General features: G+C 39.5%; 1 protein-coding gene and 1 pseudogene across 2 annotated transcripts in view; one reads left to right on the top strand and one right to left on the bottom strand.

Annotated features, from left to right (window-relative positions):
- Positions 1 to 7,202: 7,202 nt before the first annotated feature.
- LOC135704232 (Kv channel-interacting protein 1) overlaps positions 7,203 to 26,299 on the top strand; it is a 131,064-nt gene continuing 111,967 nt past the window's right edge. Inside the window, exon 1 of one of the 2 annotated variants that reach the window (XM_065225709.1) lies at positions 7,203 to 7,483. The gene's annotated coding sequence lies outside the window, so the exon portion shown is untranslated. Of the gene's footprint in view, positions 8,410 to 26,299 lie in introns of both variants that reach the window. The other variant, XM_065225708.1, reaches the window with a different exon arrangement.
- LOC135704167 (ADP,ATP carrier protein 1-like) lies at positions 17,153 to 18,106 on the bottom strand (annotated as a pseudogene).

The following is a 26,299-nucleotide window of genomic DNA, read 5'->3' as shown; positions in this document are numbered from 1 at the left end:
AGGACCTCAGTAACGGCATCTCTCGGCCTTCTTGCGGAAAACAAGCTTGCTCGCTAACTCGCAAACAATATTGCATCAATGTTCTATAGAATGTATAGAAACGTCAAAGTGATCCGATGCCAGCGCTGCGGCGAGCAGTTCGCGGAACTGATAATATTCAAATCAACCGTTAAATGCGTGAAAGAAGATACACAATGAAGTGTTACGTCTGTTTGTCTGTGGTCAAGCGGAACCTAAAGAAAACCCAAAGAACTATTGAAAGCGAAAAGCAGTTTAAGCAAAGAAGAATACTAAGATGAAACTGTCGGAAGAAAAACTTTCTATTTTAGTGTCCTCTTTCATCCGTTGCAAGGTAATTTTGTGGTTTTGCTGCCTCCTCGGTAAAGATGAAATTTTGCGCACTTTTTTTATCAAAACAATCACACCAAAATCAGAGATGTCCCATTTTTTAATTACGCGATTAACAACTAATCGATTTTTTTTCGTTGATTTGTTTTCCGTTGATCTTGTTTTCCGTGCTGAGCACCAATGCTACCGACGCCAGGGAGGCAGCTCCAACACCTGGACCCTACCTATCGACCCATCAACTCATGAACCGGGGACCAACGGCTTTACTTCCCTTCCGAAGGAAGGCGTGATCAGAGATGTTATGCCTCAGAACATCCCGGCGGCGCCGACTGGGATTGAACCCAGGCCTGCAGGGGTGAGAGGTAATCACGCTTACCACTACACCACCGGTGCCTTCCACTAATCGATTATTATTTTTTGTTCGCTGTTCTGTCATTTTTCCACCAATGAGAGTGCTGCACATGTTTGAAACGATATAGCCGGTGGTTTGTTTAGAAGAGCAAGTGAAGTGTTTCGTGTTGGAGGGGAGGAGTGTTGTCCGTTTGGTCAGCTTCGGTTAGACAAGGGAGGGTGACGGTAGAGTGTCGTCGATAACAGCGACTTCGCCCACAGACGGCATCCTGCAAGAGCTGCAGCCACTGGAGATCGTCGAAAGCCTGGAGTATGGTGTTTTGAAAGGATCATGCATGTAACATGACGGGATCTATAATCGGTTGCTGATCTGGCTATGACCAGGCCCAGGAGATAATTTCTAGTTCCTCATTCTAGGTCCCTATTATTTACCGCTTAGAAGCTGTTCCAAAGCCAAGTAGAACCTCCACGAGGCGTCCCATCATGAATTGAGTCACAGCGTTGAACCTGACTATTGGCCACGAAAAGTCTTGCCAATGCACATCAAAAATCGACTAGGGGAATTTACGTATTCTCGGCAACCTAAGCAGCGACCATCTTTCTATAGCCTTTATCTCTAAAGAACGCACACATATACAGTATTGGTTTGTTTACAATCCTTTGCTGCCATCTGCTCTAACAATTTCAGTCGAAAGAATTGTCAAAAACTGTTTTGAAACGCTTTTACAAAGCTCCAAACTTCTCTAGTGAGAGTGACTATTGTGGGCAACATCTTTTTATTCGGCAACCTTTCTATTTGAGCTGCGTGTTAAACAGCTGTGCTTTCATCGGCAACTTTAAATCAGCAGCATTTTGTAGTGCGTGTGTTTCATTTCATGAAAACCCTGATAGATTGCCATTTATCAGTGATAAACATATAATCAAATTGAAGCTGATAGCCTAAGGAACCGTTTGAATGCATTCAGGGAAGTGTTTTCTTGAGAAAATCCAATGAAATTAGCGATTCAATTTGGGTTGCCGAAAATAGTCTGTCATGCCGAAGCCGTCATTTTCCCTACATACATTAGAACATTTGTTTATCTCAAATGAAAGCAAGACATTCCGCGCACCTACCATCAACCGGACTAGTTCATGTTGATCTTCGTCAAGCTTCGCCTAAAATTTGGACTTCTACATCAACACATGTCAGGCATCCTTCAGGTTGAATTAATCATTTTGTCAAGCTTCTGCATTCATGTTCCATCAGATGACACTGCGGTGACATCTATTGGAAACTACAAACAATCTATTTTCCTATAATTGTTCACAGAGGACACTGAAGTGTAAAACATGTCTGGTACCTCTATATATGCATTAAGATTATTATTCGAAGTCCCTCCTTTTTTACACATTCTGCACACAAAATAGCTCACCCATTACAGAATTTCCTGCCGATTTTTATGAATGGGGCGGGGCATAAAGTATCTTTTGCGCAGAATATGTAAAAAAGGAAGGAATTCAAATGTTAAAGTAAATGCATATATAGAGGTACCAGACATGTTTTGTAGTGTCAGGTACTCTATTTTGTAGTCTGTGAAAGGGAAATCACAAATCGAGTGTCAACAAAATACATGGCATGTTGAGAGCAAATTTTCTCTCTCAAATTTGATTTTTTGGCTCTCTGGGGACTGGTAGTAAAGCAGGTAAAACTGTATGGGGAAAAATCGTTTTTATTTAATTGTAGCTTGTTTAACAATAATTTCCGGGGAAAAACTGAACGACAAAGTCCCTGATTAATTTCTTTAGGTTGTCTTTCACTTTTTTTGACCTGAATATGCACCGAAAGCGAATTATTCCTACTTCTCTCAATTTCTATATGGGGTTTTTATCACTTCCTACCAGCGGGACAGCGCCATATCTGTGGAAAATGGTCGAACAAAATGATTAATTGGCTTAACTTGGTGAGTTCGTTCAATTTTGTAAATTATTATCTTTTCAAACCAGTAAAGTTGGGAGATCACCTTTTTGTGGTGCGTTACTGGTATAAGATCTACCACCGAAACCTAGTCGTGACAACTTCAAACTAGGGAATCAGGATTTTCCAGTAATGAAAGGATCACATTTTAGTCCTTGTTACTTTTTTATGATAATAGTGACAAGACTCGGGTAGTGACCACCACGCCGTTATGCATTTCTATATTGTATATTTTAAATCAAAAATATTGTTTATGTTCATAGATTTTACATAATCCTTTTCCCTTTGTCCTTCTTCTTTTCCTTTCCCTTTTCAAATTTTCAGAAAGCGAGTAATGGCGCTATAACCAGAAGTCATAAAAACTAGGCCCCAACCGTCAGAAGAAAATGGAGCATCACTTAACCTTTCTAGCTTTGATGCTTCCAACGACCAACCAATCATATAATTCCCAAATCGGAACGTACGGTACGAGATGTCCACGTTTCATCCATTTATTGGTTTCTGAAGCATCGTGTTTAATTCTTTGATTTAAACAGGCCCGATGTTTTCGGAATCATCTTGCCCCTTAAATGCTGCACAGTAGGCCTGGCCGTTTTGATATGTGTGACGGATCTTCGATGTGAAACATATATCAAATAGATAAAAGAAAATGATGAAGGTATATTTATCATTTTCGAGGATGCTTTCAAGAACTGGCTGTGTTGGTGTTAGATTAGATTAGATTAGATTAAATATAGGCATGATACAAACGATTACAAATATTTTACCTTTCGGTTCGTTAATCGATTAATCGATTATTCGAATGAAAATCGGCCATCACTAGATGAATGTGAAACGTCATTTCAAATATAAGGACCGTACATAAATAATGATACAAGTTGAAAAGGACCGGGGCTAATCACAAATTACGTCCCCACGGTTACAGAAATAAACACGAGCGTTCACCGGTTGTTATAACTATGTCTAAGTATGTCTTTGCGAAACGATTAAATCTCCGAAGGTAATGTTTGCCGATGATTTGAAGTTCTTTCGGGTAGTTTCATCGTTAGTTGATTGCTGTGCCATACAAGCTGACATCGACGCGTTACTACACTGGTGCAGGCTAAACGGAATGGATGTAAATGCCCGAAAATGTAATGTAATTTCTTTCTATCGATCAAGGATGGCGACCATTTTCGATTATAGAATGTTGACAACTAGTATCGACAGAGTAAGCACTGTTAAAGATCTGGGCTAGCACTACTTGACAGTAAGCTGAGGTTTACCCAACACATAGCTGCAACGACCGCCAAGGCGTACGTAGTGCTTGGATTCATCAAACGAAACTCGCAGCAGTTTGAAGACATTCATTGCTTGAAAAGTCTCTACTCCGCGCTAGTACGCAGCATACTTGAATATGGAGTGCTGGTGTGGGCGCCATACCATGTCGTTCAGATTAACCGGATCGAGCGTATTCAAAGGAACTTTCTTCGATTTGCACTTCGTTTACTTCTGTGGAATGATCCGGTTCGATTACCACCCTACGAGCATCGCTAGGCCTTGATACATCTACCGACCTTGGCTAGTAGGAGGATCCTGTTGCAGCAGCTTTTTATATTCGACATCCTGAAGAGCAACGTAGACTGCTCAGTACTGCTGAGCAATATAAATGTAAACATTCCGGCCATAACGATCCGGCGTGCAGATTTTCTCCGCCAGAACCATCCGTTTGATGTTTGTTGTCGTCGTTTTAATGAAGTATTTGTCCTCTTTGATTTTAATATATCTAAGACAATGTTTAGAAATAGGATTATAATGCATTTGTAGATGGTTTTATCTTCTTCTAGGCTTTTCGCGCTTCCGTAGCGGGCGTTTAACCGGCTCTCAATGTAGTGTTCTAGATGCACTTCCACAGTAATTAAGGTGAAATTGGATCAGATTAAAATGACTCACTTCATAGATTTTTTACAAAATAACGCAGCGCTCAATCGAAAAAAAACTCTTCCGTGCAAAATTAAAGAACTAAAATTGATATCTCTAGCAATTTTTACAAGATTGATTTATTGTTTAAATTTTCTGAAAACCATTTTCCAAGTTTTAATATGTATTTCTATTTTATAAGTTTCAATATGTATTTCTACTTTATGATCATTTGGTGCAAAATGCACTCCTAAGTTCGGGGTAAAATTATCCTTTAGTAAACAAGCTTGTTGACGTTCAATTCTTTGTTCAGAAATTGTGCGCAACGTTCCGAAGTCTACTAAGCGGACATGGACCTTTGAACAACTACGATCGGAACTGGGGGCTGTCAAAAACGAAGACGTTCTTCTGCATCAATTGGGCATGATAACGAGAGTCATATTGCCCCATTATTGTAGTGCATTTTGTCCCATTGTTAGGGTGCATTTTGCCTCATTATTATGGGGTGTCTTGCCTCTTTGTTGCAGTGCATTTTTCCCCGATTAGTGGCATTTCCAGATTATTTTATCATGTCTTAAAATCACTTATAAAGATATGTTTTCAAAGTTTTCATGTATGTTTCGAATATAAAAAACTAAATAATGCTGAAGAAAATTTATGCAATACATGATATTCACTGTTGTCTTTTAATTTTAAGGGGAAAACACCTTGAGTTCCTTAACTGGTGCATTTTACCCCAGGAACCCCTACCTAAACAAGCTGTTGCTGCCTGTTATTTTCTTATCTGTGCAGTTCCATATGCTCACGCTTCATTCAGAAGCATTCACTGCGAATATTATTCGGCTGCGAAGCAAGTTGCTGTCAAATTCGTCGAATCAATTTTCGTGCAGTAATAAACAGTTGGTGAGTGACGCTTGCTAGATTGCGAAAGGTGGTAACTCAGCGAATGACAGATAACAGTAGGAGAAGTGGAAAACAGAAAGGGAACGGACCATTCTATGCTCACAAGTATTAGTGCACGAAGAGAAAAGCTTTTACTGCAGCAGAATAATACCAACCGCTGGAAACTAACGATTTAAAATTGGCTTACTACTTGACTAGCCTTTTGGTCCCAAGCAAACGATTAACGTAAATACCACATTCTAGTCGAAATTCTAGTACTACACTATGCTTGTTTTGATTCGCTATGAAAGTTTGACAGATAAAATGAGGGGTTTGTGGATTCTCCTATGTTTCGAGGGGTGCATCTATTAGCTTGGGACCGAAGATAGTACCAGAGCTGGGCCAAAAAGATGAGCACGTTTCTTCGGGACCTACTAGTCTTAGAGTTACCTCTATGATAATAGCGTTGGTGAGCAGTAGAAAAGACGAAACACGATTCGTTGCAAAGATCAGCAACCCTGGTGTGGTCCCATATATAATTATATTTTTATATTTTTTGAATCGATCAACTGGTTCCGGAAATATGGCATTAACATGTTACCAACAAGCAATTCGAAACTAACGATTTTAAATTGGCTCACTACTTGACTAGCCTATTGGTCCCAAGCAAATCGATCAACGTACCCCATTCTAGTCGAAATTCTAGTACTACACTATGTTTGTTTTGATTCGCTATGAAAGTTTGACAGATAAAATGAGGGGTTAGTTTCCTATGTTTCGAGGGGTGAATCGATTAGCTTGGGACCGAAGACAGTACCAGAGCTGAGCCAAAAAGTTGAACTCGTTTCTTCGGGACCTTCTGGTCTTAGTTTTACCTCTATGATGTTACGGTGAATACGGGTCTTGATTCTATAATCGAGCTCAACTGTGTTAAACCCATCATGTGGCAGCTTAAATTACATGAGAATTAAAAAAAAAAGATCAATCTTAGTTATTTTGAGCCACATCCGGATGTTCCGGACCAAGGGAAGTGGCAAGTTTCTGACTTGGTCCAAAACCCATCATGCGACACCTAAAATCATATGAGAATTCAAAAACAAGTGCAATGCTGGTTACATCAAGTGCCCACGATCACATTGGACACATACAATGTTCCTTTTCTTTCCTGAATGCAGGCTTGAGCAATTTTTTTTTTCCGAAATGTAATTCGTAACATGGGTCAGATCTCACCATAGGTGGATACATTCAAGTTTTTGTTTATAATTTTAGTGCATTTTTTTACGTTTATCAATTTTAATAAAGAAATATTTTAATTAAATAAATTAATTTAGATTTTACTTTCAAACAAAAAAACGGTTGCAAAACTACCGTAAAACCAGCATCACGGTTGTATTGTAAGGACCTTTGTTTTGATAGATTCTGATAACAAACGAGAGGGGCAAATTGCAAATCTATACCTACCCGTAAAGCTCTCCTGTCTCATCCAAGAGCGTTAGATAGAAACCCCACTCGGAGAGGATAGAGAAACCAATCTCCCTACCGAACTGGGAGCAACACCTTATTGCCATGCCACCATATCCCCGACGACGACAACTGACGTGACGGCACCGGACACGCTCCCCACTCCGAAAAAGAGCGGAAGGCTCACAAACTCTCCCAGCAAATCAGCGGCGCTGGGGCTCATCAAGTGGCAGCAGGTCCTTATGGTACATTTTTCCGAGGTGATTTCACGGAAAGTTTCAGTCCCACGGTCGCTTCCGAGAGACAAGCCAGCGCGAGTTGCCCGCATCCGCAGCAACGCACACGACGGTGATCAAATTTGCTTTCTTTTTTTCTTTTGGGTAGCACAAGACATTGGGGTGTCGGTCCGGAATAGAAGAGTTCTACCAGTACTAGGTTGAGACGAAATCAAGCAGACGAGTGGATTAGTTCGGGTTCATCTTCGAGTGGATTAACTCAGTAGTTTTGGTTTTACACGATTCGCGCGAAATGAGGTGGAAAAACTAAACCTGCGTTCAGGGGAAGTGCTGGAGCGCCTGTTGGATGGCGGTAAGAGCTTCGAAATCTGCGTGCAATGGAAAGTGTGCGAGAAATGTAAATTGATACTATTTCTGACGGCACAGGGTTGGGTGGATATTTTCGAATGCTTTTCCCGGCCGTTTGATACTTGAGAATGTAAACCGTGTATGTGTTCGTGTGTGTCTACTGAAAGGAAAATGTGTATACAACGGAGCGATATGGGGATGCGATAGGGTAGCAATCTTCAACTTAATTAACGAGAAAGTGTTGAAAGAATAGTGAAACAAAATCGAGTGTAAAGATAAGAGCGAATTTCTGCCCAGGTTGAAAGTTCATATAATCAAGGAAATTAGAAGCAAAAGGATCCGAGCAAAGGAATCCCGACAAATAAGTCTGGGCGGATTGAAAGAAGAAAAAAAAAACGAGCGCTTGGAAAATCTCGACTCCCCTGCGCTCTCAGTGGCTTCTCGTCACACGTTGGCACACAGACCGTACACACCAATGTGCAATCCAACCAACGACGGCGAGGTGCTTCAATCAAGTGTGTGAGTGTGTGTGTGTGGGTGGAAGGATCTTCTTTCTATTACACACAGTCCTTCTTACACAGGCTCCTTTGCTCGAGTTTTTCCCATTTCCTGCCCGTCTGTCTCGTGTCGGATCCATATTTCCACGTGTTTGTGGGGTGTTGTATGTGCTAGAGCTGTAAGCTCGGTTCTTCCTAGCTTCAAATACTACTTGTGCCACCGCTGCTGCTGCCGCTCGTCGTCGTACAAATAAAGCATAGATTGAAAGCCTTGTGATTCCGTGCTCGTATTCGCACATTTGGATTGGCTGCTGGTTCAGTTCGGTTGCATCGAGAGACAGCGATAACGATGAACCCAAAAAGTGGACCCTTACGATGCTCTTGAGCATTGGACGCTGCTGTTGGAACCGAAGCGAGACGGATAATAATCAATGTAAGTTATCATTCATCAATGTTGCTATCATCATCATCATCATTCGACGACTGTCTATCGTTAGCAATGAAAGGGAGGTTCACAATCAATGTTAGATTATGGAGGTTTTTTTTAAGTGAAAAGAAATGATAGAGCTGTAAAAGAAGCCAATTCATTCCAGTAGACTGTTGACAAAGTGTATCATGAGTTGTAGTTCTAATCTCATAAATAATACCGACATTGGAAAGGGGGCTCTTCACTTGATCGATTTCGCATTCGCATTCGCATTAGTTGCACAAATTCGTTGATGGTACAATACCTAAACCATTGTATGAGAGTAGTGCCACCTTCGTCCATTACCCTACACAGCAAAAAAATAATTTTGATTTCACGTCAAAGTGGATGCACTACAATCATGTCGAAAATATGGTGTAATATTACTTGCTAAAAAGGACAAAATTATCATTAATACAATGCATGAACTGACATTACGCTACTTTTACTGCATTTGTTTATTTATGTGGTCATAAAAATTACATGAAATTTTCGACATGATTGTAGTGCATCCACTTTTTTTTTTTTGCTGTGTAAAGACCGAAATTGGGGGTTGATCTCAGCCTCCTAAACGAAGGTCCTGGCCACGTCCTTGCAACTGCTGGGAATGGGAAAGCATATCTAGTTGAACACTTACTAGAGAGAGATGCAGAGAACTCTATGAGCTCTCATAAGTCAGGGCCGTCTTAACCACCCTTGGACACCTGGTCTATTTTTTATTGCGGGGCCCCCGCGATAACAATTTTCAAATTGTAGCACACATAAAATAAAAATAGGCACTTGCGACAATCCTTTTCCGTTTAATTTTAAATGCCAATTTGGCACCGTTCGAAAAATTTATGTAAATTTCTGCGAGATATAGCGCACATAAAATTAACGCTAGATTTGGCATAAATATACGCGATATTTTGTTTAATTTTAAGCGCATTATCACATAAATTAGCAAAATTGTTTGCAAGCTTGTAAACGATTTCGTTGTTTATGCCAAGTATAGCTCAAAGTTAATCGAAGGGAGATTCTACGCGATAGTTAATATTCAGATTTTTTTCTGTGGGGTTGATATCAATTTTCATCAATATTTCGCATTCAATACTCATGATCGGTAACCAATTAAGTCTAGTTTATAGAATCCCTCAATGTATTATTCACTCATTTTAAACTTGCAATACTACTTGGGACCTGTCGATATATTAATAATTAGTTTGTACAGCTCACCTGCTTCCGGTTTCCAGTTCTGGCTTACTAAAAACTTGGCGACTTTCTATGTGAGAAGAAGAACTAAACAGAAACCTTTAAAAGTTGGTGCTTTGTAAACCGAGCAACTTTGTCGAAGAACGTAAAGCTGTAGAAAACATGCCCATGACTCAAGAGATTTTGGCCACGCTAACGACCTAACTGTCCTAATGTTGTTCTGTAATCTGTGAGAGCTTTTAGTTTTCTTTTCATGATGCATTGATTCAAATTTTCAAAGCTTTTGTGTTCGATACAAAGCTAGCCAACGATTAACTCCTTGAAACATACTAATGAGAAGGATATGATTGATGACTCTGAGCCAGGGAGTCCCTTCCAATATGGGGGCCTTAGCTTTAGCCCACCATCGCTCTACCGATAATATGGCACTGTCATAAGTGTTACCGGAGTTTTGGGGCTTGTTAGTGGGGAAGGTAAATCCACAGGATAGGATTGGTAAACGTTGCTGGCTCAATACGGTAGCAATAAATCATTTATAATCAGATAGATCTCACCAAATTCCATGTCTGAGATACCACTGGTTTGTTCCTGAACACAGTACCTTTTAACACACTTGAAATTGTTGAAAGCATTTCCGGGAGCCTAAAATCAATCAGCCAATTACAGTAAAATATTACCACAGAAAGATGTAACGGTGGATTTTAATACTGCAGCACTGAAATGTCAGATGGTGGGTCGATCTACTCAATTAGATGGATTCTGCTGTCCATCACAACAACCTCTCTCCTTGTGCTGCTGTTCCCAATGACTATATTTGTTTTCGGAGAAATACTTTCGAATCATAACTTTTACGACCTGGATCCACATTGAGACAATTGGCGTCACATCTAAATCTTAATTCTAGATGCTCGAAAAATCTCACACTAGCAAATCAATCTACAAAAAATCTTCATTCATTTCTCGCATCTACCTGCATCGCGCATCATCTTTTTGCAGGAAATCTTCAGAATCGTCATCAATCTTCATTCTATCTACTCAGCGTGCGCGCAGCTAACCACAATAAAACAAAATTGTTCTTGCATCGTAAATATCGTCCCCCTCGCAAAAAATATATTGCAAATCATTCGGGCTCTTCACTAGATCGATTTGACTACACAATTTTAAATTGTTATGTTTTCTATGGTCCACAATCCAAAACATTGTCTCATTCTATTTCTCGAGATATACAGAGTATGGCAAGGGCTATCGAGGTGAACAAAAAGTTCACTTTTCCCACAGTAATTCCTCTATAAACTTCAAAGTGCCAGGGCAGTATGAGATCGCAACAAAATGAGCTCACATTTTGAAAGAATGATCAGGACCTGATTGAGAATCGATTGAGCTAGGTAAATCAAAATCTATATTTAGAACCACTCTAATCTATATGCATGCTAGTTATTCTTAGCCTAGGAACTCAACTTAGATTGCTCACCATCATTAACTAGGATTTTGGTCACTTGAACAACTGTGCGGGGAGTTGATTTGCTCGCTAGCAGCACTTGGTGACTAAGCTGTGTGTGAAAAAACTCCAAACTATACTGTGTAGTCCGTCACTAATGCTTTTTTTCCAGTAGTATGAGATCGCAACCAAATGAGGAAAAAAAGTATTAGTGACGGGCTACACAGTATCGGGTTTTTGATCTAATTTCCGTTCTACTAAGCACAACCCACGCTTTACTTCTCTTTATCGAACGGGTTTTAACAATAAATGAAATGTTTCTACCAAAGATGACTTCTAAGTTTATTCCCCTTTCCATTAGTACCGTTGAGTTTGATAAAGAGCCACACATTATTAAGATATTGTTCAAAATCTAACACTGCTTCCTGATTCCAAATTCGTCCTAAACTATGTTTGTTTCGATTCGCTATGAAAGTTTGACAGATAAAATTAGGGGTTCGTGGATTTGAAGAGAGTACCAGAGCTGAGCCGAAAAGTTGAGCATGTTTCTTCGGAACCTTCTGGTCTTAGAGTTACCTCTATGGTATAAGCATAGAGGTAACTCTCGGAACTAGAAGGTCCCGAAGAAACGTTCTCAACTTTTTGGCTCAGCTCTGGTACTTCTCTTCGGTCCCAAGCTAATCGATGCACCCCTCGAAACATAGGAAATCCACGAACCCCTCCTTTTATCTTTATTCAAACTTTTATAGCGAATCATAGTGTAATACTAGAATTTCGACTAGAATGGTGTTCGCTGGATGTGGATGGATGTCTTGGGACCAATAGGCTAGTCAAATAGTGAGCCAATTTTAAATCATTAGTTTCCACCGGTTGGTATTAGCTTTCTCAAGCATTCTTATGCCACGGATACACTTGGATGACAAACTACGAGCATGAGCATTATTTGTATAATTCTCAATACTGAGTAAAATTTTACTCAACTATGAGTAATTTTCGATAGCCTTGTTGAAATTGAGCTGCTAAGCGCTCAATTTACAGTGTACTAGTCACCTGTCATGTCATTAGTGGCGCTAGCATCGGGAAAAATTGTATCTTGGGGATAATAGAAGACTGGACCATATTGTTAATTTATAATATTAGTTGGAGGTCTATAAATATTTTCTGAGCAACATGGTATCTTGAAAAGTGCATGGTAGATATGATTTGAATTGTTGGGCAGTGGAATTTTGGAGATCTTTGGAGAATACCTGGGAGATGTGATTTGAGTTGTTGTGCCGTTGAAGATCTTCAGAATGATAGCTGATCCAGCTGAAGTCTTGAACAAATATCCTGGAGGTCTCTGATCAGCTGTAAGTCTTTTGAAAAATTTCTGAGCAATATGATATATTAAGAGAACATCTGAGAGTTGTGATTTGATTTGAATTGTTGTGCAGTTGAAGGTTTTCAGAATGATACCTGATCAAGCTGAATTCTTGAACGAATATCCTGAGGAGTTGTACGATCACCTGGCGTTGGAATAAATTCTAAGCAACCTGGTATTAGAGAGAAAAACTGGGAAATATGATTCGAATTGCTGGGCAGATGAAGATCTTCAGAATAATACCTGATCAAGCTGAAATCTTGAACCAATAACCTGATGACTTCTGTTCAAGACTTCAGATTGGATTCAAATTACTTCTTTCAGATATGCTGTCGTAATTCCTCTTGAAATTGCTGTTTTCAAAGCTTCAGGTGTATCAGGTATTATTCTAAAGATCCCCATCCATTCAACAATTGAAATCTCGATGCTTACATATTGTCACATTTTATCACAGGGTGTCAACTACTTGGAAAACCTTGAAAATCAGGAAATATCAGGGAATTCAATTTTCGACCTGGAAATTCATGGAATCTCAGGGAATTATATTAAAATTCAAATTAATTCAAACAACTTCATGGCACATTGTTGAGTTGAACTGAGATCCTGAGTGTATATATAAATCCATTTTCGTAGACGCTAGACATTGTTAGTTGTTGTAGATTTTTATCTTCAATGTGTGTCTTTTATGGTGGTATGCTCCAACCGGTATTACCCTATGATCAAATCCCGATCAAGAATGTCCGGCTGCTTTGATGTCGACATCAGATTCAATCAACACGACTCTAAGCAAACATTTTGCTGGTGATCCAAACAGGGAATGGATTAAATGTTAATCCGAGTTGGAACTTACCGCCATTAATAAATTTTACACCTATTTAAGGTGGCTGTTTCAGTAAAAGTAGTGTACCTATGGTTCTTCAACTATGAAGTCTGTTCCATTTAGAATCTGGCCGCACAAAATAGGTCATTTCTCCAAGCGGAAATAAAGTACAAAAACGCTAAAGGTATCATTTTTTATTTAGCTTTAAGGGAAACATGCAACAAAAATTATTCGTCAGCTTTTCGGATGAATTTTCGAACTTTTCGCGGAATACCTCTCATCATGTCTTGTACAGTAGTACCAACAATCAATACGAAACTAACGATTTAAAATTGGCTCACTACTTGACTAGCCTATTGGTCCCAAGCAAACGATTAACGTATCCCATTCCAGTCGAAATTCTAGTACTACGCAATGTTTGTTTTGATTCGCTATGAAAGTTTGACAGGTAAAATGAGGGGTTATTGGTTTTTCCTATGTTTCGAGGGGTGAATCGATTAGCTTGGGACCAAAGAGAGCTCCAGAGCTGAGCCAAAAAGTTGAGCACATTTCTTCGGGACCTTCTGGTCTTAGAGTTACCTCTATGGTAGTACTGCTAACCTCATCTACCATCCTTTTCCACCTCTTCTCCAAATCGGATGGTGTTTTGATTGTTTTGCCACATTTCTTCAATTTGCGCTTGATAATCGCCCAAAATTTTTCAGTGAACGAAAATCTGGACAACTTGGTGGATTGATACTTTTCTCTATAAAATCGACGTTATTCTGCTTATACCATTCTATGACATCGCGGCTGTAATGGCAGCTGGCTACGTCAGGCCAGAACTTTATGGGTCCTCCTTGTAAAGTTGTCCATTCATAGTCGCTCCAGTGATGAAAACCTTTGTTTTCCTTTCCGGAACGGCAGATGCCTTGTCAAATCATCAACTTGCGAGAAAATTTATCTGCAAAGACAAATTTGAATTTATCCTGAGTATCCCCCTTAGGTTTTGGCCCGGGATTTGTCCAAAGTCCATTTTTACGTAAGTTTAATCGGCCATTAAAATACATCCGTTATACTTGGTCAGAACTTGCTCGTACTAGCTTCCTTGCACGATTTTTGGCAACCAGGTTTTGTTTCAGCGTCCTGTTGGGATGTTTGCTGGCATGGTACGACCGGAAACCTTCTCGCATACAGATTAGCCGAACTGTACTGTGTGCCGCACTGAACCTTTTCGCCAAATCACGACCGGAGATCCCAGGTTTCTTTTGGACTGGCCTTATGACCTTCGCTCGTAGTTTTCGGTCATATGTTCAACTTCTACGTTTGTTTTGTTTTGCACGATCCAACGTTAGTGTTTCCTGGTAACGTTTAAGCACGGTATTTACAGTCGATTTTGGAAATTTGACAGCCTTTGCAATCATTCCTTCTGACCACGTTGAATTTGGACCGTGAGTGTGCAGAATTTTTTCACATCTGTCACGTTCCATCTTCCATAGCTTTTGAACAAGTTTATGAATCCTGATAATCTTTTCACTACTAATAAATATCCGGATCAAAACGATGTCAATAGTTTCTTGCTACGACAACTAGAGGCGCTACAGCAATTAAAAAGAAGTGGCCAAATACTAACTGGAACAGACTTTAGGTGGAGGTTTGTTCCAGAATAATGGCGGAAAAACAAATAAATTTATTTTTCATTGGTAGCTCTGCTAAAATAAATTAAAATCTGCATGCTCGAAACTTGAAATTGGCCAAAATATTTCACGGGGATTTTAATCACCTGGGATGGATACATTAATCGATGTCTGGACATTTGGCCGAATGCCGTTTGGCTGAACGCCATTTGGTCGAATGCCGTTTGGCCAAATACTTGAAAAAAGATTTCCAAATCTGAACACTACTAGATTCCTAAATGGCTGCCCTAATAATGATCCATAGCTGAACATCACTAAACTATTCCCCCGCTTATCCGACGACTCAAAAATCTGGACCCCGTTAATTCGGAAAATACCGGATTGAAAAATATTAACACACATTTGAATACAATGTGCTGTCAGTTTTTTTTTATTTATGCTTTAAGCATGATGTCTGTTTGTTTTTATTTTTAGTAAGGACAGTCTGATTAACTAGATTAACCCGATAATCTGTCGGAAAAACTATCGATGAAATGTTTAATAAACTGTGTAACCCTCAAATATTTTAATATTTGTTTTAGTTAGAGGAGTGCAGCGACGGGAAAGCGTCTTCTATAAGCTTCTTTTAGAAGTTTCTGTAGAAGCTTCTTTTATAAGCTTGTTTCTCAAACAGCTTCTTGTTTTAGAAACTTCTTTTAGAAGAAGCTTGCCCGTCGCTACGCTCCCCTAACTAAAACAAACACGAGCAGAACGGTAAATCTAAGGGCTACACAGTGGAACATTTATTCAATCCTTTAAATTTTTCGAACCTCTTAACGGATTCCCTTTATGAAGAGCTTTGAGTGGGTTGGTTTATTTCCTTTAAATTCCGTTATAATTGCTTATCTTTTGACAGATACGCGTATTTCGTCTACTACTTGCAGGTTTCATCAGTGCCAAGTACTCAACACCGCTGAAGAACCCATCTTTTGTCTACGAGTTAAATACTAATCAATAGGTACTCAAAATCAGCAGGTATCCACTGCCATGTCACAATTTACCTAAACAGGTACCTAAATGTAGTCTCCAACAGGTAGATGCATGCTACGATGTGTTGTTTTAGGTAGCATGCTAAAGAGTCTCGAGTATCAGTTTCCTTGATCTCTATTAAGTAATGCTGATGGATTATGTTTAAATATTTCTAAACTTTCTGCTACGTCTAGTTTCCAAGATACACTCCGCAGGATATTAATGTTATCCTTTTTTTATATTGTGCCCCTTTGTAACGATATGTTCTGCAACCTTGGATTTAAATTCATAATGAAGTCCTTTATCCATCTCTTTGTTAGCCTTTTTTACCTCTGCGATGTGCTAGTAGACGAAATACGCGTATCTGTCAAAAGATAAGCAATTATAACGGAATTTAAAGGAAATAAAACAACCCACTCAAAGCTCTACATTTATTCAATTTATTACGCAGAAGCATGGTAACATATGATTAATAGCGTTTGACAAAATGTAACCTTCAGCTATATCCAACAACAATCAATGCTTTAGGCACATTGGAGTGCCTTTGAGTTAAGAGCAGAGGATGTTTTGTTTATCAGAATACGTGTAGCTCTGTTCCTTATTGTTTTATATTGATAGCTTACCAGATAATCAACAAAATGAGAGGATAATGGTCTTGCAAGGATGGAATTTTTGTTGATTGCATGGAGTAGATCTTTTATGATTGAATAATGATTCAAAGTTTCGTAGACAAGGAAGACTATTTAGGAGTGAATAGCTCGCCAATCAAAGTTCAGAACAGGAAAAGCATGACAATCACCATTGCCGGCCACGCTCATCTTCTCCGTTGCGGGGAAAGGAAGGATATTATTGATGTAACCTACATAACCTACATAACGGGAGGCCAGTGCCTACACCGACGCTCCCCATACATGCTACGGAGTTGGTAAGATGGGTCAGGATTCGCTTAAGCAGGCAACGCGACCATAGTAATTGTTTTGTTTTTGGAGGATCTTATTAGGAAACACCACCCACAATTTTCTACTCAGTAAGCAAAAACGGCAGCCACCAAACTAGCCGAGCTCCTCAAATTAAAATTTAGGACTGTTGAAGCACACCATCGGCTTCGGGCTCTACGTGATTTAAAATTGTAAGCAGCAACAATAAAAACCCCCCGGTAGCGAAGCCCGCCTACAGAACAATGTACAGTTCTATTCCCACTACTGTGTCAGTTGTGTGTATACATCGTTGTGTATTGTTATTGTTTACGTTTATATATAGTCAATTGTTTTTGTATCTTTGTGATTTGTTTTCGCTAAACTTATATCTAACCCATCAGAGCCTTCAGCTCATCGTAGAACACGAGCACCAGAGCACCACCAGTACCACACAGGACGTTGGAGAAGGCGCCCTTGAAGAAGGCCGAGGAACCTTCCTGCTTGCCGATCTTGACCCAGCAGTCGAGGGTGTTCTTGTACATGATGTCGGCCTTGGCACGGCCAGACTACATCATCATGCGTCTTCTGACACCACGAGACGAAGATCGAGGTGTTCTTCGGGTCTGGCAGTATCGAAGCAGCCAAAGTAGGCAGCACGATAGATAATGATACCCTGAACGGATACGTTGAAGCCACGGTACAGACCGATGATACCATCGGACTTGACGGTCTTCTTCAGGCAGTCGATCAGACCGTTGTACTCACGCTGTCCACCACGGCCGACATCAGCGCCCAGACGGGTACGGGCGAAGTCGAGTGGGTAGACGAAGCACAGCAAAGTGGCACCAGCGGCACCACCCGATCCCAGGTTACCCAGGAAGTAACGCCAGAACTGTGTGTTCTTATCAACGCCACCCAAGAACACGTGTTTGTAGACATCCTTGAAGGCGAAGTTCAGCGCCTGGGTCGGGAAGTGCCGGATCACGTTGGCAAAGTTACCTCTCCAGAAAGCTCCGAAGCCCTGTTCCTTGGGGTTGCGAACAAAGCAATCGACGATGCCTTTGTACTGATTCTCGACAGCGATCTGCTTTGAAGCAGCCTGTACCTGCAGCAACAGCTTGACGCGCTCAATCGGGGCCACGGCAGTCTTGGACACGGCGGCGGAGATACCACCAGCCAGGAAATCCTTGGCGAAGCCATAGGGATCAGGCTTCTTTCCAGACATTGCTTCTGATTCTTTTTTTCTGGCACACACACTAGGCGATGAGCGCACTGAAGGTACAACGGCCGAGAGCTTCCTAACCGTACGGAGGGCACAATACACAACGATGTATACACACAACTGACACAGTAGTGGGAATAGAACTGTACATTGTTCTTCGCTACCGGGGGGTATTTATTGTTGCTGCTTACAATTTTAAATCATGTAGAGCCCGAAGCCGATGGTGTGCTTCAACAAGAACCTATTTGGTAAAGTTTTTACAAATACTGATTGAAATATAATGTAAGCAAATAAAAAGGAAGGGTCTCACCCTTAAAAATTAGATTCGGCACAGCTTTAGCACAATCTCGTAGGTATTGGTTTGTAGTAAATAAAATGGGAGCACTGTTGACAACTGAAGTTGTTCACAACATTACGTGCTGTTTGGCTGTATATTCAGGAACATCATCTAATTAAATATACCAGAGGAACTCAGACCAGCAGTTAACTTCTCGGTTCACTTATAGATCAAATCCGAAATGCCGCTAGACCGATTTATCCTTGCGATTTCAAGCTAAAACATTCAAGGTGTCAGAAATTCCGGGTTGCTGGGATGGGTATTTTATAAACAATCGCAGCTTGCTCTATAACCGGAACAATCGGCACTGAAAAAAAATATGACCCAAGATTGGTGTGCGGATCCCTTGGTCTAACCAGAATGATCTGTAATTAGCCCGCCTTCTCGTGTTTCCTAAGCTGAATCAAATTGCATCTCCCAAATGCGGCACCATTTCTTTAATCCAAATAGCCATGGTGACGTGTGATCCCAATTACTTGACGGCGATGAATATGAAATGGTCCGGCCTGTGATAGAGCTTGTTTGAATGGCTTCCTCCCTGCGGTTGGAATTAACGACTTTTTGTCAATATTAAGCATCTGAAAAACTGTTTCACGACAAACGCAGTGCACGTGCCAAAATTCGATTCAATCAAAAGTTTAGAATTAAGAATTTAGGAAACCATTAAAATTTATTAAAATCACAAAACACAAACTGCAGCAAAATCAAAAAACGTAAGTTTTTCAGCGCGGCCTACTTCTTTTTTTCAGTTCATTTGAATGTGATTGATTGCAGAAAATGATTTATTTGTTGGATAGACCGAACTGAGGAGCTAGGCCTAGTTTACATCCCATAACCACGCGTAAATAACACACGATTCGTTTAGCATTCTGGACCCGTATTTTATATGACTTTATTAACATTTGCAGCATACTGAGTAGCTGAATAATAAAACAAAACCAAATACACATTCAGTATTCTTTCATTCAAAACATTTCTATACAGCCGTCTATTTCTGTCCCAACAGAAAGGATGCGATGAAAAATTTAATTACGAACATGCAATCTCCGTTCGCGTGTTCACGTGTTGCCGTGCGCTTTCAGGATCAGGACAGGATGCGTGTGACTCTTCTGATGGGTGAAAAACGTGACTGAAACGATTCCATATCTTAGGCACAGCACAGCTACGTAGCTTGGTGATGATGTTACTACCGGTGGGGTGCATGTCTGTTGGTTATGTACTTGTATGCATGATACGCTTGGGACTCCAGTAGCTCAGTCAGTAAAGGCGTAGCGTTGAACTAGGTCATGCTTTGGGTGAATGGGTTCGATTCCCGGTTTTGGTTAATGCATTTTTCGGACCACACAACATACGAATGGAAAAATGGTGCAGTATTAAAAAGTTATTAATTCACAAGGTGTTAAGTTCTAGTTTTGACGTTATAGCCAAAAAAGAAGGTAATAATGATGGGCTGGTATCAGAGTTAAACGAGACCTTTTCGCATTAATTTCCTGATTCACCATTTACGAGTGACGGCTGCGCGTGTGTATGTCAGTGATGGGCGGGATCCTCTGCCACCATGAAATCGGTCCCAAATCACTTTCTGTCACGATGGGATACATACAGCATTTGTTCGTTTATTAAACAGCTCGTCAGCAGCAGCACTCGAATGCTCCTTGGTGTGTAACAAGGCAGTATGGATCCCTAGGCAGCCACTTGGTCACTGTGTACATCGATGCCAACATTTCATTAGGGCGAAATTACTTTTATAAGCAACGACTTCATCCGCCGCTTTCTCGCAAATAAAAGCTTACTCTTGCAAACTTACCATACCAACCTTAACATTCCTCTACTTGATAGTGTTGTTAGTTTGCATTTGGTGAGTTTTTATTCGCGGGAAATTGACGGCTAAAGCCATTGTTTACTAAAACAGTTTCGCCCTTTTAAAATATTGATGAAGATATAGGGTTGTAATGACGTCTGACTATTTTCAGTAGATAGATACTCGAGAAAACGGAGGAATCAAGGAAGAGCGGCCTAGCAAGATTGGGTGGCTCAAAGAGGTGGAAAGGTGGAGAGACTAGATAAGTGTTTTCCATGCTGCTGACTGCTTGCCTGAAAGGTCTTAATCCAGATTTTTTTTCATGTTGCGACAAGACTATTCATCTTGAATGCTCTTCTTGTATAACGGAGGGGTAAGATGTCTACCCACACATTCTTCGAACGTTTTATGTGGGCAAGGAATAGCGATAGAGCACGCATATATGTACGATACTTGGCACCCGGGATTGGATCGTAATTCTGATTAAAGCTGGCAAGTCGGGGTTGATTTCAATATCTCTCCCGGGAGCCAGGATGATAAATCATAGTATTTGGTGCACGTATCATGCATGATAATGTCAACGTTGACACTGACATGTGGAAGCCATTGTTGATTGGGTCGAGTATTGTGACCTTTGATCAGTCATGGTGAACCAGGTAAATTTTAGGTTACATCGACCAGATATTCCAAATGATTTTCTTTTTTCAAGATTCTGGGTACAAGTCAAATTTTCTGTATTGAACAATTTAGCAGATCAGGACAAGAATGATCCAATGCGATGATTAATTGATAGTTTGTGCTAGGCCCAGGATATCCACTACACCTTAACACAGCTTTATTCAATCTTTGGCTTGCGGACTATCCTTAGATGGGTTGCAGAAATCCAAGAAACTTGGTTTTGTGACCCTACGTTGTGTTGTTTAGACATTTCCGGCGGCATATGTTGACAATAGGCATAGATGAGGAATGTGTATAGTTCGGAGCACAATCAAGAAAACCCTTTTCATTAACTTGTATTACCTCCTAGAGGCTATGTGCCTTACTCGGGGGTAAACACAGGGGCGTATCATCATTCGGTGACACCCTCTATAACTGCCAACCATTTTTTTTTCACTGATGGTATTTAAACACTATATTCCATTTATCAATATTTTTGAATCCATGCATCCATGCAATCCAGGTAAAAGAAAGTTACCACTCCAAAGTAAGTAAATGTTCAAGATTTTTGCAAGCTTGGGGTACGCGTACTCTTTCCTAATATTCGCAAATTGAAATTGGTGTTTTCTAATTTTAATAATTATCAATTCAGCTGAAGATACCACAATGATTTCAAAATTATCAAACGAAATTGATGAATTTCACGTCAACTCGACTATGGGGTTGGCAGCATCCTCTCAGATTTCAAAGAATTTTTTTGAGTGTAAAGATATCTTCTACTTAAGAAACTTTACATAGGGGAAATGGCTCTTATGTTGGCCTATGGATCTAAGATTGGGTCCATCGCTAAAAATCTGCTATTTATCAATTTTATCTAGATGAACGCGTCATTGGGACGGCACTAATGGATATTTTTGGTCGCTATTGAAAATTTAGTCGATTGCAGAATTTATGTATGGGCTCAAATTAAGGGCATTTAGGCCAACATAAATCCATTTCCCCTACTTATTTAATTAAAAAAAAATCAAGACCACAATTTGAAATGGGGCGAACTTATTTTTTCCAATATTTCCTTCAAAAAATATGACTTAAAACTGATAAGTCCTACAATTTTTTTCTAAAGATGATATGCGTGAGCTGTCATAAGAAGATATACAAAAATATGTTACTACACTGAAACAAAAATTAATTTAATTTTCTCAAAAACTTATTTTTTTACATCTGAAATTATTTCTACAGAAAGACAAACAATTTATCAAGTCGTCCTTACATCTCAAGATGGGCACTTTTGAAGGAAACAAGTTATTTAACAAAAACTGTTTAGTGTTTGAGCTGACTGAAATCCAAGCAGATGAATTTCATTCCAAGTGGTTCCCTGATCAGGAAAAAGCATTGCTATATTTGTAGCATTGAAACCTTTGTCTAAAAAAGTAATTTAAGCTTAGTGTACAATGTTTTTATTTAGCGCTGGAATAATAAATTACAAAATATTGAGAGACGTCTTACTCGACAACCACTGCATCGAATCGGACTCAACATTCTCCAAACGAAAGGTAACATGATCTCCACCGGAATAAAACATGGTAGATGTATTTAATCCTAAAGTGAATGATTAACGAAACCTGGTAGCTCAGTGGTTACCGTTTCTGCTTACTGAGCAGAAGGTCGGGAGTCCAATCCCAGGCCCGTCCCCTTCCTTGCAATTTTATGGTGATAAATTCTTTTCGGACCGGTAACTCAATTCGATCTTGCTATTAAGTGGAGCCGCATACAAGACAAGATCTTCAAAGGGATGGTGGCTACCTTACATACAAGTGAATGATTAGGGAAACACAATTTGAATATTATATATTTAATTGGTTTAGTATATATGGAGCATTCAATTTGTTCCCCAATTTTGCGGTAAAAATACCTCCTAGATCGGTAATGCTAAAAATTACAGATGTTTCGGTATTTTCTCGCTTTATTGCTGAAAACTGTAAATGAAATGACCGAATTTCGGTAATTTTATTTTAATTTACCGAAAACGGTAAATATTTTTACCGGCAGGTCTGTAAATCAGCTTCATCACTGACTTCGGTGAAATATTTTACTGAAGTTTCGGTAATCAAAGCGTTCCATTACTGAGTTCGGTAACGGTCTAGGTAAACGTCAAATCCACCATATTGTTAATTTCGATCGACATTAAAAGCGTTCGTGCTTGTGAATAATAAAAAAAAGTGAAATTATGGAGGCTGTTATGCAACGCCCTCGGCAACGCTAAGATGAGCGAATCGTAGATATTTTCCGTAAATAATTAATTTTCGTTATCTAAATAAATACCGTTAACAGATGGCCGATGTTGTTGCTTGTTTTTTTCTGTCGGTCCAAGTTCCATTCCCGTTGGCGACGATCTGAAAACAGCATTTGAAATCTTCTTCCAATGCTTTCGTGTTTTCAGTGTAGCGCCGAATCTTTCCGACAAAAACAATAGTTTTCAGATCGTCGCCAACGGTTTTTTTCATTGGTGGTGCAATTTGCAACACTAACTTATTGATCACGACTGCAGCCAAATTTTTGCATGGGTTGAAACAATATTAAAGCAAATTACAGTTGAGCCGGTGATCTTTTTAAAAAATTACAGATCTCTCGGTATTTTTTGATTTGCATATCGTCCTCAAAATTACAGTTCTCCGGTAAAGTCGACTACAAATCAAGCACTGCACATCGGTAAACGTTACCGATCGTTCGGCAAATTTGACAGCTAATTTTGGTGATCCAGTTTACAGATTTTTCGGTAATTTTCTCGATAACCGAAAACATTACCGACCGTTCAGCTGTTGAGAATTCGGTAAATGAATTACCGAAGTCGGTGATTTTTTCTAAGTGTGCGTGTACCGTAATCCGGAGGAAAATTGATGACTATTTTACGTAAATATCTAAAGAAATTTCTACAATAAACGAAACTGAAAAAAATAATGGTATTTAAATCAGTAGCTATGAGGGCTCCATCGTCCTGCATGATTTCTTGTAATATTGGAAGTTTTGTTAGTTTTTCGGAAATTTTTGAAATCTTAAATTTGAAAAACACGATATGGGGTGAAATTGATCAACCCCTCAAATGGCTTCCCAGTGCATTTCTAGTAATTGTTCTTTTTAAATGTGGCTTCACCGAATCCGATTCAGATGCTAAAAGCCTTGTGTGAAAAGTATTTTTAGCAGAAACATCAAAATGAGATGTTTTAAATGCTCAATTGCACCTAAATGTAGGCAATTTCATTTTTTGCAAATGCAATCCAGCGGAGCAAAAATAATAATTCTGAAACGAAGCATTTCCGCGACTTGGTGTCTTGGGTAAAGTTTCTCATCATAATATGGACCATCTAGTGACATAAAAAAATAGTTCAAAACTCTTGCGCAAAGATGGCGCCACAATCTAACTTATTTCTCTAACGTTTTAGAGATTTGATGTCTTGGGCACAGTTGTTTGCCTTGACAAAATAAACAACTCTTTTGTAGACGTAAAATTTCCACAGCCTACTGGCTACGAGTTATATGGAGTTAAAGAAAAAAAAATGTCGAAAATATGTTTTTTTCTTTCTATTTAGGTTTTTTTTAACGTTATATTTTTCTCTTATGCAAATGCATTAAATAAATAAGTTCTGTGCAAAAACATACTGGTTTCAGCTTTAAATTTCAAAGATATTGTTGAAAAACTGAAAAAAACAACAATTTTTGAACTTTAATATCTCCCAAAGCGCAAAAAATTGCAACCTTACATTTTCAGCAAAAATCGATAAACAAAATATCAAAATTTCAGAAACGATCATTTTGGTGTTTTTGAGATTTCATCATTTTAGTGGAGCATGTATTTTTTTCTATAATTTTTTTTTTTAATGCATTGATATGGCGTTTTGAAGACTTGAAAACTTAGGCAAAGTTGTTTATCTTGATAAAATAAACAACTCTTCTGAAGAAGTTACAACTCCACAGCCTACTTTTTTTGAGTTATATGGAATTACAGAAAAAAATGTGATTGTGGCGCTATCTTTGCGGAAGAGTTTTGAACTATTTGTTTATGTCAAAAGATGGTCCTTATTATGATGAGAAACTTTACCCAAGACACCAAGTCGCGGAAATGCTTCGTTTCGGAGTTATTAATTTCGCTCCGCTAGATTGCGTTTCTGGCCAAGTGTGCAATGCTACCGTCACCAGGAAGGCAGCTCCCACACCTGGACCCTACCTATCGAACCATCAACTCATGGACCGGGAACCAATGGTTTTACTTCCCTTCCGAAGGAAGGTGTAATCAGAGATTTTATGCCTCAGAAAATCCCGGCGGCGCCGACTGGGATTGAACCCAGGCCATTTCATTCAAAACCACTGCTTATTTTGCGAAAAACCCTGGATTTCTTTGAAAATTGCAGCAACTTTACAGAAGTTCTGAGAAATTCAGGGAAGTTCAGATTCTTTAGAGCAATTTCGAGAACTTCAGAGCAGCATCGAAATCTTCCGAGATGTTTCAAAACCTTCAAGAGGGGATCCGAAAACTACAGGAAAGTTCAGAACTTTGGGAAAAGTTTAACGATCTTTAGCAAGTACTTCAGGTTAATTCCATGAACTTCAAGATAATTTCAGGAACTTATCAAATATTTCAAGAAACCCCAGAAAACTTCAGGCATTTTTAAAGATCTTTAGGAAAGGTCTGAGATCATAAGAGTACTTCCGTAGACATCTGAACATTTCTGGGAACTTTGCTGAACTTTCAAAAACCTCTAATCTTAAGGGAAGTTAAGTGAATATCAGGGAAATTCCGGGTACTTCAGGGCAGGCTTGCCAAAAGCTCCATCGAGAGTCATCAATAAGCTGAGCTCCAGCATATTTTGATGATGATATATTTTTCTCTCACGGAGCTATACTTGATGCTCAAGCTGGGCTCTTGCGAACCCGCATCGACTCTGCCTACCGAGCAGAAAGTTTAACTTCGTGATGCGCTCGCGCAAAGCAGTAAACTTGGAGCTCCGTGATGTATTCGTAGAGAGCTTGCCTCTTGATGGCTTCTGCCAATGCGCATGAATGAGTGATTTTGTATTGTATTCGAGAAAGAAATGCACAACCAAGAAATGAAAAAAAAACAGACATTATGAAACGTATTGACCTTTCTGACTTTTATAACACGCACACTTGCGCTTTAGCCCAAAACAAAATGATTTGTTATTGTTATCCTCACTTTCGGACCATCAGTACTCGTGCGTATAGAATGAACTTTGCATATATTCCGTAACTCCAAAGTGGAAATTCAAACTGAACATTGCACTGGGTCCTAAGTAACAATGATCGATTCTCTTCGTCGACTTTCTATTTCGTTAATAACTTGAGCACATAAGCGTTTGTTGTTGTGTTTGTCGTATTAGATGCTAGATAAAAGCTTATTTCATCGAACTGTGTGCTGAAAATACCTGGGAATGTCTTTACATGGCCGTAGGCCGAAAAAGTCGACGAAGGGAATCT

This window comes from Ochlerotatus camptorhynchus, unplaced genomic scaffold (assembly GCF_037179485.1).
Source record: "Ochlerotatus camptorhynchus isolate MF236.1 unplaced genomic scaffold, CSIRO-AGI_Acam_v1.1 ptg000232l, whole genome shotgun sequence".
NCBI lineage: Eukaryota > Metazoa > Arthropoda > Insecta > Diptera > Culicidae > Ochlerotatus > Ochlerotatus camptorhynchus.
This window is presented reverse-complemented; position numbering and strand designations above follow the sequence as displayed.